At 35.8% G+C, this 14,364-nt stretch overlaps 1 protein-coding gene across 4 annotated transcripts in view; it reads left to right on the top strand.

Annotated features, from left to right (window-relative positions):
• Positions 1-14,364, top strand: part of CFAP47 (cilia and flagella associated protein 47) — a 502,646-nt gene that overhangs the window by 422,871 nt on the left and 65,411 nt on the right. The window lies entirely within an intron of this gene.

Here is a 14,364-nt window from a genome sequence, read left to right as displayed (position 1 = left end):
CCATGCCCTTCTCCAGGGGATCTTCCCAACCCAGGGATTGAACCCACATCTCTTGAGTCTCTTGCATTGGCAGGTGGATTCTTTATCACTAGAGCCAATGGGGAAGCCATTATAAAGAATAAAATTCCTGCTTTATGCTCCATAAATATGAAATCACATATTATGTTTGTTTGTTTTATATGAAATATAAAATATATGAAAGATAATATCAGACTCCAGTTGCAGGGTAGGCGTTACATTGTCAGTGAAGTTAATTAAAATCTTCTATCACTCCAAACCTTTGTTTAATTTAAAGCAAAGAATTCCAGAAATAACCTTGGTTAAGAAGAGTTTAAAATGAAAATCAATATGCATCTGTCAAATGTAATCAGGGCTCTATCTTGATATGTCAAAAATCCAATTACACATGAATTGAAATTGTTATCATTTATTCTTCTTCTTTTAGCTGACACCCCTATTTATCTTTAAGTCTAAAAGTAAAATCAAATGGATGTAAGTTGTGATGGTCTCCATAAGTAGGAAAGAAGTACACAATCAAATCTCTACTGTCACCAGCTCTGTGGGCAAGTCAAAATTTAATTTTACAAAAGGATTAGATTTCTGTTTTTTCAGTTATCTCATACAAGGGATATGATGAATACATTTTAGGAAAACATCCCTTCTAGGATTTCCCCATTTTGACCAGGCACAGCTATTCATTACCTTTTGCCACTTGTATTCTTCCTGAATTCTTATAGCTCTAATGGATTGCCTTTCCTGTAGCAAGTGGCATGTTCTAAAATCCCTAACCCCTCAATAACAACAAAGGATGCCATCTTCGGCATTTATCTTATTATCAAATATAAATGTTTCTGGGATCTTTATCACAACTTCTTATCAGGAAGAAACTGATAGGAGGAAAATACAGATGCTAAGACATTTGTCTTCCAGACAAATGCTTAATTCCTGAGTACGTTAACAAACTCAGCACTGGGTATTAGTTTATTTGTGAGAGCTGAATTTTGAGAATAATAAGCATGTATATAGTAAAGTATATGTTTATATACTTCAGTCTAGGTATTTAGAGAATGTCGAATAGTTAGTGGATTATTTTCAAGCCATTATGAAATCCTTACATGTAATGCATATTTACTAAGTTATCCATTCTTTTCTACCTCTGAAGTCTCATCCCCATAGTATGAGTATGAGATCTTACCACCACCAACTATCTTTCCTTCATTAGGAAGTATATAAGTATATATTTATCCTTCTTAATATCCGTTACCCTGTGAACACCTGTTCTTCCAGGTCATCCCTCATTCTCAACATTCATATCTCCAATGGCAGTGTATATCCCCCACCTTTTTTTTTTTAAACACAACTGTGACTCCTTTCCAAATCCTAAAACTTGGCCACATCATCTTCTAGAATCTGTGGTCTATTGTAAGGAAAATATCCTCTATCCTAAACCTGCTTGGCCTGTTTATCTTCCTTGCTGTTTACTCCCTATGATAAACACAATAAAGACTCTTGGTCATTCCCTCACCCATGACTTATTCTGATGATTCCCCATGTGGCCCTGCATGGCATGCCATGCTTCCTGTTCCTAGGGATAGGTGACTTTAAAATTTCTTCCTTCATGACAGTCATTTCAGTGTCTGCATGTCCCATCACGCCGCTGCTGCTGTTCAGTCGCCGTCATGTCCAACTCTTTGCAACCCCATGGACTGTAGCCCACCAGGGTCCTCTGTCCAGGGGATTTCCCAGGCAAGAATACTAGAGTGGATTGCCATTTCCTCCTCCAGGGGATCTTCTCAACACAGGGATCAAACCTGCATCTCCTGCATTAGCAGGTGGATTCTTTACCATTACACCACGTTGGAAGCTTGTGTGTTTCACCATACCTGAATAAAACAAATCCTGGGTACATTTTAAATATTAGTTATATACATTTCATTCGAATTAAACATTGATACCTGTGGAAACTAAGAAGTTGCATATGTATATTGAATTGTCATTTTAAATACCTAAGAAAATTATATGAAGTGATAGACTCAAAAACACTATAAATTAATTAGAATCTAAAATATGTTCAAGTAACCCATGGCAACATCACTACTGATAACTTAAGGTATTAGAAAAATAAGGCAGCATTGTAAACTATAAACACATAAATGCATCAACTTAGGAGAAATTGATCCATTTCTAGTAAATTCCAAACTACCAAACCTACCAAAGATGAGATGCGGTTTCCAAGCTGGTGCTAGTAGTAAAGAGCCCACCTGCCAATGCAGGAGACATAAGAGACGCAGGTTCAATCCCTGGGTCAGGAAGATCACCTGGAGAAGGAAATGATAACCCACTCCAGTATTCTTGCCTAGAGAATCCCATGGAGAGAAGAGCCTGGAGGGCTACAGCCCATAGGGTCACAAGAGTCGGACACGACTGAAGTGATTTAGCACGGACACACACCAAAAATCAAATAGATAGTATGAGTAGTACTCTATTAAAGAAATTGAATTAATAATTGAGAGGCTTCCAAGGTGAAATCTTTAGGCCAGTGACCTCACTGGCAAATTCTACCAAACATTTAACGAGGAATTAACACCAATCTTCCTCAAATTCTTCTAAGATAGAGAAGAGGAAAAAACCACTTTCCAACTTACTCTATGAGGACAGCATTACTCTGATACAAAAACCAGAAACACGTCACAGTTAAATAAAGCTACAGACTAATAGTATTCATGAAATTAAACACAAAGGTCTTCTACAAAATATTAATAAATTGAACCCATCATTATATAACAAAAATATATCCATGGGCAGATGTCATTTATTCCAAACATAAAGACAAAGAGCTTCTTGATGAAAGTGAAAGTGAAAGAGGAGAGTGAAAAAGTTGGCTTAAAACTCAACATTCAGAAAACTAAGATCATGGCATCCAGTCCTATCACTTCATGGCAAATAGATGGGGAAACAGTGGAAACAGTGGCTGACTTTATTTTTCTGGGCTCCAAAATCACTGCAGATGTCTATTGTGCCATGAAATTAAAAGATGCTTACTTCTTGGAAGGAAAGTTATGACCAACCTAGACAGCATATTAAAAAGCAGAGACATTACTTTGTCAACAAAGGTCCATCTAGTCAAGGCTCTGGTTTTTCCAGTAGTCATGTATGGATGTGAGAGTTGGACTATAAAGAAAGCTGAGCACAGAAGAATTGATGCTTTTGAACTGTGGTGTTGGAGAAGACTCTTGCAAGTCCCTTGGACTGCAAGGAAATCCAACCAGTCCATCCTAAAGGAGACCAGTCCTGGGTGTTCATTGGAAGGACTGATGTTGAGGCTTAAACTCCAATACTTTGGCCACCTGATGGGAAGAGCTGACTCTTTTGAAAAGACCCTGATGCTGGGAAAAATTGAGGGCATGAGGAGAAGGGGATGACAGAGGATGAGATGGTTGGATGCCATCTCTGACTCAATGGACATGAGTTTGGGTAAACTCCAGAAGTTGGTGATGGACAGAGAGGCCTGATGTGCTGCCTTTTATGGGGTCGCAAAGAGTCAGACACGACTGAGCGACTGAACTGAACTGAACTGAACTGAAAGGATGGTTCAGCATTTGAAATTTCCCTACTAAAAAGACTAAAGGAAAAAAGAAATCTCCAGTCTACCAATACAGAAAAAGCTTTAGAGTAAAAATATTATCAATGTCTTATAAAACTCTTTACAACCTAGGATTAAAAGGGAACTTCCTCTACCTGACAAAGAGCTTACGTGGTAAAACTACAGCTAATGTCACCTTCAGTTGTGAAACACTGAATAGTTTCTCTCTAGAACAAGCAGCAACACAAAGATGTTACTCGCAGCACTTATTTATTGTGCTGTTGGAAGTCCAAGCCAGTGCAATAAGACAAGCAAAGAAAATGAAAGACAAAAAGAATGAAAGAAAGAAATTGAACTGTCCTTATTTTCATATCACGTTATTACCAGAAAATCCCTAGGAATCTTTTTTTAAGAAAAAGCTTGTTAGAAGTATTAAGTAAATTCAGCAAGGTCATGATAAATAAGAAAAACACAAAAAATCAATCACTGAATATATGGAAACTGAAATTTAAATCTAATATTATTTATAATCTCTCCAAATAAGTAAACTGCTGCTGCTGCTGCTAAGTCACTTCAGTCGTGTCCGACTCTGTGTGACCCCATAGATGGCAGCCCACCAGGCTCCCCCATCCCTGGGATTCTCCAGGCAAGAACACTACTTAGAAGTAAATCTAACAAAGCACATATAGGATTTGTATGCTTGAAATGACAAAATCAAATGACATTTAAATAAACGGAGAGATACGCTCTGTTCAGGAATTGGAAGACTCAGTATGGTAAAGATGTCAGTTCTATCCTATGTGATTTATAGGTTTCATGCAATTTCTATCAAAATGCTCACACTTTTGGCAAAAATTTACACAGTGCTAAGTAAATAGCTCTTACTTTTAACCAATAACAAATTGCATAAGAGGAAAAATTAATAAGTTGAACATCAAACTAATATATCTTGCTCATAAAAGACCATGAGAAGATGATAAAGTGGAAAGCTATAAACTGGGAGAAAATGTTTGCAAACTTCATGTGACAAAAGGTTAATATCTAGAATGTATAAAGCATACTGAAAAGTCACTAATAAAAACACAATTTTTAGAAAATGAGCAGAGAATATGAATAAGCATTACACCAGAGAAAATATATTAATGGTTGCAAGCACATGAAAAGGTGTTCAACATCATTAGTCTTTAGAGAAATGCCAAATCAAAACACAAAGAGATTTCACTACAGACTTATCAGAATGGCTAAAATAAAAAATAAGGGCAGCATCAAATGCTAGGAAGGATATCAAGAGACTGGATCACTCATACATTGCTGAGGGGAATGTGAAAGGGTAAGCCACTCTGGAACATTGTTTGGGTGTTTCTTATCAAAGTAAACATGCAACTACCCTACCATCCAACAGTTACACTCATGAGTATTTATCCCAGAAAAGTCTAAATTTATGTCACACGAAAATATGGGCATGAATGTTTATAGCAGATCTCTTTGTAGTACCCCAAATCTGAAAATAACTTAGATGCCCTTCTACAGGTAAATAGTTAAACAAGTGGTGGTTTATCTATGTGCTCAGTTGCTGTCATGTCTGACCCTTTGTGACCCTATGGACTCTGGCCCGCCAGGCTCCTCTGTCCATGGGTTTCTCCAGACAAGAATACTGGAGTGGTTTGCTATGCCCTCCTCCAGGGATCTTCCCAACTCAGAGATCGAACCCGTGTCTCTTATGTCTCCTGCATGGATGAGTGAGTTCTTTACCACTTGTGCCACCTGAGACCACCAAGTAGTATTCAGCACCAGAATGGACGAAGCATTGATAAATGCAACAACTTGATTGAATATCCAGGAAATTATTCTGGGTGAAAAATCCAACCTCTAAATGTATATACTATGTGATTTCATTTATAAAATATTCCCAATGTCACAAAACTTTAAAAATGGAGAATAGTGCTATAATGATTCAGGGTTAGAGTAGGAGATGAGGTGGGGGTGTGTATAAAAGGCCAACCGGAAGGATCCTTGTGGTAATGAAACTTCTGTATCTTAACTGTTTCAATGTTAATATTTTAGATTTTGTGTTGTTTTACAGTTTTACAAAATGTTACCATGGTAATAACTGAGTAAAGGATACTTTCCTTTCTTACAACCTCATGTTTATAATTATCTCAAATATTTTTGTAATGAATAAGGATTATATCATAATATGAGAGAATAATCAGAAAGATAATGATATATATATATACTGTGCTTGATACCTATAATATCTACTTTTTAAAAGATAAAATATGGATCATTTATGTTTATGTGATTGCTAATAATCAGAGCTAAGTAAGCATTTAGAAACAAATACATGTATGTTTGTTTCCTTACAAGAGACAATTGCTATGCCTCATGTTGATTTTAGTTAACATATATCATGTAGTTTTGATAGATGAAAACTTACACCTTGTCTTGGGATCCCGGACAAGCCCCCAAGATGATAGCTAACAGTAAGCAGTGCCACTAGATTCGTGGTCTCCAAAGGAGATTAAACTCTGGGACCAAAGACAGTCTCAGTTACTCAAGAGCTTTGTGCAGATTTTATTTAAAGTGAAAGTGACAGAAAAAGCTCTGACATAAACATCAGAAGGGGGCAGGAGAGTACCCACCTCACTAGTTTAAGTGGGGCCTTATATACTTCTCAACTAGCTGCTGAGAATAGATACAAAAATACCTCAAGGCTGTGAGAATTTTGCCCAGACCCTTTCCCATAACATACATCCTGGGATGACATCAGCACAAGATTAGCCAGAGAGAACAGGTTAACCCAGAGCTCAAGGCTGTGGAAGTTCTTACCCAGACCTTCTCCCATAATATACACCCAAAGCTAAAAAAAAAAAAAAATGCATGTTGTTGAACAAGAGATACTGCTGCCAACGAGGCCTACTTGTCTAAGGCAAAAAAATGTTTAAAAGAAAGAATGTTTACCTCCTCCTTAAAGGGGCCTTAGGCTTGGACTCCTTATCAACCTGCCTAAGTCAACTCTCTCAGTTTGGCAGTCAATACTAAAAATGTTATTTGCAGAAATAATGTGTATTTGAAATTAATGTTGCTGTTTGTGAGTTGGAAAATGTCTTTAAGAACTCAGTGTTTAACAGCATTTAATGTGTGCTACTGCCTGACATAAAGCATGACCAGGTCTCTGGATAACTGTCATGAATTTTTATTAAATTATGTTAGCAGCTGAGAATAATTTTACATTTTTTTGTAAAATTTTCCTTCCTATTATGTCACATGACCAATTTCCACACAGATGAACTCAGGTTCCAATCACAGAGAATTGTCGTTGTGATTTTTAGCATAAAGCAGGTGGATCTGTAAGCTAGTTAATTAAGCTACTGATTTGATTGTAAAACACAAAGCTATAGATTTTATTATGCAAAGATACCTGCCCTTCAGAAAAAAAAAAAATCTCTATAACCTGACATTTAGACCTTCTACCAGTAAAATATTTCTATGAAAGAAATGAAAACTGAACTTATTAAAATACTTTGTAAGGTCTGGTCTTGTAAAATGGAGCCCGAGGTACACAATACCATTCCTTTCTGTCATTTTATGTAATTTTCTTGCTTCAGAAATAAAGATAAATATTCTAACAGAGAGAGAACTAAGTTCTTCTTAGGATTTATAGAATTTGATGATATAGAGATGGATAGATAGAGACAGAGAAATCAGTAAATTGTGAGTGAATGATGAACTTTTGATGAGATATTCTTTTCCTTTAGTAAAATTTCCTACAGTGAATTGAAACCTGGTGACTACTACTGACATTCAACATTTCCTTTCCTTCTTTCATCTGATATTCTTTCTATTTCAAAAAGAATATAGAGTCAAATCAGAATCTAATTGTCTGTTTTTTCCATTACATTGGCCAGCCTGATGTTATTTTTATCTATGTGCCTTGCCTCTCTCACCATTACATTAGAAAAACTCTTTCTGTTCTTACGGCTAAGCTTCTACTTGTTCACTGACTCCCACATCTGGCCAACTATGCAGAGCTCTCCAGCTCTTTCCTTTTTCTTCTCTGTAACAGTGCTTGTGATTGTGCCTATCAGCATAGTTCACATGCCACTGGACCCTGCTCGATACTATATGGTAGCCTGAATGCGAGGGAAGTTTGTGGGAGAATATGCATGCATACGTTCTCAGTCATGTCTGACTCTTTGTGACCCTGGAATTAGAAATTCTCTAAGCAAGTTCAGTGGCATCCTATGCCTCAGCCTCTGAGATAACATAGAAGGAAATATAATTTCATGTATTAGTTTGCTAGGGCTGTAACAACAAAATCCCATTCTGGGAGGATTAAACAAAATAAAATCATTTTTTCACATTTCTGGAGGCTGGGAGTTCAAAATCAAGGGACCCAGGATATTTTATTCCTTCTAAGGTATGGCTACAGTCCATGAGGTCGCAAAGAGTCAGACATGACTGAGTGACTAAGCACACACATGGTATCTCTACTTGGCTTGTAGATGGTTGCCTTCTCATGGTGTCCTTACGTGGTCTTTCCTGTGTGTGTTGAGCATCCATGTTGTGCGTCTGTTTGTCAAAATTCTCTTTTTTTTAAAGGACACCAGTCAGATTTCATTAGAGCCTACCTTAACAGTCTTATTTTAACTTAACCATCTTTTTAAAGGCCTCATCTTTGAATACAATTACATTTGAGATACTGGCAATTGGGCATTCAAGATATGAGTTGAGGAGGAGGACATAACTCAGCCTATACTAGTTGAAGAATCAATGAAAGAACTCTTCTCCACATTTATCATTCTCTTCTGTTTTTTAGTGATAATTTTAAGATTATTAATAAGTCAGTTATTGAAAATATATTCAAGTAAAAAGTACACAGATTTCATGTGTGAAAGTAGTTAATGAAAAGCCATGTTCTTGATGACTTGATATTTTAAAAATGAAAAATTACATTCTTCTTTAAAATACATCACTAATAGTAGCAACATGAATGGACCTAGAGATTCTCATACTGAGTAAAGTAAATTAGGCAAAGATAAGTATCATATGATATCACTTACATGTGGAATCTAAAAAAACATAGTACAGATGAACTTATTTACAAAACAAAAACAAACTCACAGACATAGAACACAGACTTACGGTTTCCAAAGTGGAAGATGATGTTCTTGTTGTTCTTCAGTCCCTAAGTTGTGTCCATCTCTTTGCAACCCCATGGACTGCAGTGTGCCAGGGTTCCCTGTCCTTCACCATCTCCCAGAGCTTGCTCAAACTTATGTCCATTGAGTCAGTGATACTATCTCACCATCTCATCCTCTGTCATCCCCTTCTCCTCCTGCCTTCAGTCTTACCCAGTATCAGGGTCTTTTCTAATGAGTTGACCCTTTGCATCAGGTGGCCAAAGTATTGGAGCTTCAGCATCAGTCCTTCCAATGAATATTCAGGATTGATTTCCTTTAGGATTGACTGCTTAGATCTCCTTGCAGTCCAAGTGAGTCTCAAGAGTCTTCTCCAACACCACAGTTCAAAAGCATCAATTTTCTTCAACACTCAGCCTTCTTTATGATCCAGCTCTCACATCTATACATGACTACTGGAAAAACCATAGCCTTGACTAGATGGATCTTTGTCGCCAAATGTCTCTGCTTTTTTAATATGCTGTCTAGGTTGGTTATAGCTTTTCTTCCAAGGGACAAGAATCTTTTAATTTCATGGCTACAGTCACCATCTGCAGTGATTTTGGAGCCCAAGAAGATAAAGTCTGTCACTGTTTCCATTGTTTCTCCATCTATTTGCAATGAAGTGATGGGACCAGATGCCATGATCTTAGTTTTTTGAATGTTGAGTTTTAAGCCAGCTTTTTCACTCTTCTCTTTCACTTTCATCAAGAAGCTCTTCAGTTCCTCTTCACTTTCTGCAATAAGGATGGTGTCATCTGCATATCTGAGGTTATTGATATTTCTCTGGGCAATCTTGATTCCAGCTTATGCTTCATCCAGCTTGGCATTTCACATGATATACTCTGCAAACAAGTTAAATAAGCAAGGTGACATCTTCCTTGATGTGGAAGATGAAAGTGGAAGATGGGGAAGTGATAAATTAAGTTTAGTTAAGTTGCTCAGTCATGTCCGACTCTCTGCAACCCCAGGGACTGTAGCACGCCAGACCTCCCTGTCCATCCTATCTTTTTGTCTTTTCATACTGTTCATGGTGTTCTCAAGGCAAGAATTCTGCAGTGGTTTGCCATTCCCTTCTCCAGAAGGGATAAATTAGGACTATAGACTTAACAAACATACACTGCCATATATAAAATAAACAAGATCCTTCTGTATAGCACAGGGAGCTCTATTCAATATCTTGTAATAAACTAATGGAATAGAATTGAAAAAAAAAACATAAATATATATGTGTGTGCTAAGTCACCTCAGTCATATCTGACTCTTTGTGATTCTGTGACTATAGCCCGCCAGGCTCCTCTGTCCATAGGATTCTCTAGGCAAGAATACCGGAGTGGATTGCCATGCCCTCTTCCAGGGGATCTTCACAACCTGGGGATGGAACCTGCACCTCTTACATCACTTGCATTGGCAGGCAGGTTCTTTACCACTAGCTCTACCTGGGAAGCCCCATAGATAGATAGATAGATAGATATACATTTATACATATAACTGAATCGCTTTGCTGTATACTTGAAATTAACATGATATTGTAAATCAACTGTACTTCAGTTTAAAAAAATAGACATTTGACAAAAGTATAAATAAATAAATTAAATAAACCACTATAACAAAAGCAATAGTTATCATTTAGGATGCTAGTATGTTTAAATACAGACTTCTTTGGTAGCTCAGGGGTCAGGAACCCACCTGCCAGTGTAGGAGACCCAGGTTCAATCCCTGGGTCACGAAGATCCTGTGGAGAAGGAAATGTCAACCCACTCAGTATTCTTGCCTGGGAAATCCCCTGGACAGAGGAGCCTGGCGGGCTACAGTCCATGGGGTCAGACACGACTTTAGCAACTAAACAACAACATGTTTAAGTGTCTCTGATTTCCTGACATGGGCTATTTCTAATTCCATGCTAAATGTTAGAAATTATGTTGTAGAGAGTAATAGTGTAATACCACTAAAGTGATTAAAAATTAATCTCCCAAGATGAAATACTTTCATTACTAAAATGAGGATTATGTTCACTTTACACTCTTGAGAAGATTTTCTTCTAAGAAGGCAGGAAACCTCATAGCCATTAAAGCATTATACAGCTCCTATATTTCAAATTAGAGATCAGTGCATAAATATTTCTATTACCTTTAATCTAAAGAGCAGTCAAAATAGCGGAATTAAAATACACTGAATAAAATTTGAAAGCTAATTGCAAGTAGGCCATAGCAGATTTCAAAAGCAAAACAGTAATAGTGATAATACAATGAATGCCATTCTTTTCAATATTTCTCAGATGCTAAGCATAATATTTTATCAGGGTTTCAAAAATTCTGTAAATAATGTATACCTCTCTCATAAAGTACATAAAATCACTTATATGTAATAAAATATGCACATTTTCCCCAAAATGATTATTAGGGTTTTGAACCCCTAAAATGGTAACTGTAATAGAAAAAGGTAAATCACTGTAGTTAGTTTGTGTAGTTACTGTATGGAAATAAAGTAAAACACCAAAAGATCAGCTTAGAAAATGTTTTGAGTGCAAAATACATTTTATTAGATTGTGTAATCTACTGAATGTAGTAATCATCATACAATTAGATTTCCCAGTCAGATGATAGAAACAACTGATGTGGTTTCTCCCAGCTTCCTGCTAAACACATATGTAGATATTGAAATGAGCCTCTAGCAACACCAAAAACTAAGACTGGCTGAAAACCTGTTCCAAGAACCTAGAAGCACCTAATATAATGCTCAAATGAAAAAATAAAGGCCCTATCGTTGATCTTGAATCCATCATGAATGGACAAAAATGGCTATTATCCCTAAAGTGTAAATGTAAGATGATCCCATTAAAAGTACTGCTTGCCAGGCCATCCCCTTCTTGGAGTTAACTATTCCTTTGAAATTTGAAAAAAAAATTGTTTTAATGAGCTGAAGGAGGAGACAGTTAGTCCTAGCAGAAAATAAAGCATCTATAGTTAAAACAACATGGTACTTACACATGATGAGAAACCTAGGGACTGCAGAAAAAGACCTAAATATATACGAAAAGGCCATGAAGGTGGCATTTCCAATCACTGAACTTTTTGTTTTAGTTTTTATTGGAATATAGTGGCTTTACAATGTTGTCTTAGTTTTGGGTGTACAGCAAAGTGAATCAACTTTACATATACATATACCCCCTCTTTTTTAGATTTCTTTTCTATTTAGGTCACCATAGAAGACTGAATAGAATTCCCTGTGCTATACAGTCAGTTCTCCTTAGTTATCTATCTTATACATATTATTGTATATAAGTCACTCCCAATTTCCCAATTTACCCCAACCCTATTCTCCTTGATATTCATAAGTTTGTTCTCTACATTTGTGTTTTTATTTCTGCTTTGCAAGTAAGTTCATCCATATCATTTTTCTGGATTCCATGTATAAGCAATAGTATGCAATATTTGGATAACTAGTCTCATACAGAAAATCAACAACCTTGAATGCATTCTTCATCCCTTACACATGGATAAATTACAAATGGATTGAATATTTAACTATAAGGATGAAAACATATAGATCTTAGAAGGAAACATGAGTCAGATTCTTTATAAGATAGAAATGTGGATGGCTTTCCTGTCTCTGCTCAAAGTATTGCAATGGGAAAACCAAAGGAAATAAAAATTATTTATGAGACACGGAATGAATCTGATAAATTCCCAAAGTTCTTATCAATGCTGAGTTTCAGTCATTTCTTGGAAGTTTATTAACATGATAGTAATTCTTACTATTCAAACATGTAATAATAAAGAAATGTATGGTTAATTCAATAAGAAACTGTGATTCTACTTGTAGACTGGTATTGGTTTTACTTATAGACTGGTATTAGTTCTTCTTGTAGACTGATGTTCTACTTGTAGACTGGTGGAAAGTTGTAGCCACAAATAGCCTACTAGATTTTTAATTAAATGGGCTTATTATAGGATTATCTTTAATTTCAAATATTATAAGAAAGCATGATGTTAGCAACCAAGTATCGTTTGTATCTTTGTCTTGACTCCTTACACTATCTGAATGTCTGAGTTTATTTTTATTTATTTCTGGTTTATTTCTAATGGGTAATATACTTTTGTAAGAGTGAATGATCATTTTGAAACTTTTCCTTGGAGATTCATGTATGGTTTATTTGACTCAGCCCTGCTGTTTTTATCATATTCCAGCTTTTTATCCTAGCCTATTCTGGCTCTTGCTGTTTTTATTTATTTGAATGCAATGATTCATTGAAAATACAGAACTTATAAAGACAAAGTTGAAGATAGAAAATTTTCATATATCTTAGTAAACACCATGGTCTTTCATTGGAACTTTGGGCAAGTTGTTTAACCAAATTGTCTCAATATCTCCATCTTAAATGAGAAACATAATACACTTATTTGTGGTGATTTTGGAGAATGAAATGAGATGTCATGTGAAAAATACTTAGCACAGAGCCTGACATACAGTCAACAGTGAATAAATACTAATTGGTAATCATATTGATTATTGGTTATTGTTAAGTGTGATTATACACCTTAGAAAATTTTTATTTCCTGAAGGAATAAAAATAAAAAATTTTAATTTATAAGAATTTTGAGTTGAAATATTTTGTAGAGGGGGCATTTTCTATTTTCTTTTTTGATATTATTTACAGTTTAGTACAGTATTCGCAAAATGGCCTTGAATGTCTTCAATCTAATAACAAAGAATTAAAAAATATATAGTCAGTAATCCTTCATTTTCTTGTAAAGAGTGTTACTCTTCACAATAAAAGAAGACACCAATCACTTGGAAACCTTCAGTGTTATAAATGGCCAGAAGCTCACTAATCTTCTAACCGCTCAATACTTGTCCATTGGTAAAGGGGTTTTTTCTAAGTTTCATGACCATCTGTTTCTAGATCTCTTGAGCTGCTACTTAAATATGCAGCTTTGAGACCTCAGCTCAGACTGAACAAATCAGCATCTCTCTAGTTGGGGCTTAGCAAACTCCATGTCTAACAGTTTTTTTTTTGCAGGTAGTACTTATGCAAAGCAAAGGCTAAATTTTTTTAATTCATTATAATGTAAGAAAATGTCAGTTTTTCTGTCTTCTGATTTTTACAACCTGAGGTGGATGCCCCTTTCTTTCATGAATAAGCTTTAGCTTCCTTCATGGATCAGTTAGAGAAATAAACAGCTTAGTGGTAGCCATTTTGGGGCTCCAGGCAGAAATGTGGAACTCTTATGGTCTATAAAAAAAATACACAAAAAACTTAAAGGTCAGAATTGCTGTACTGTATCTTATGTAAAATACAGTAAGACTTATAAAGGCTCATAGGTTTTATGGTTTTTTGTCACTCTGGGAAACTTAAGCTAAAACTATCAACAGTTCTTCAGTTCTTCTGTCCTCTTCAGGAGAAGCTTCTTGCCTCAGGATAAAATGTGTTTTTTAAAAAATTGATGACATTTGAGGAAATTTAGTGAAGCCAGTAAAGTATACTTATAATTTATCATATTTTTTTGTTCAGGAGTGATTTTGAAAATTTTAGATAATCAGTAAGGAGAGGTTACTTTCGTTGTTAAAATTATTTTCTAAAATGTTTACCACATTAGA

This window comes from Bos taurus, chromosome X, assembly GCF_002263795.3.
Source record: "Bos taurus isolate L1 Dominette 01449 registration number 42190680 breed Hereford chromosome X, ARS-UCD2.0, whole genome shotgun sequence".
NCBI lineage: Eukaryota > Metazoa > Chordata > Mammalia > Artiodactyla > Bovidae > Bos > Bos taurus.
Note: the sequence above shows the minus strand (reverse complement) of the source record. Positions and strands in the feature narration are given on the sequence as shown.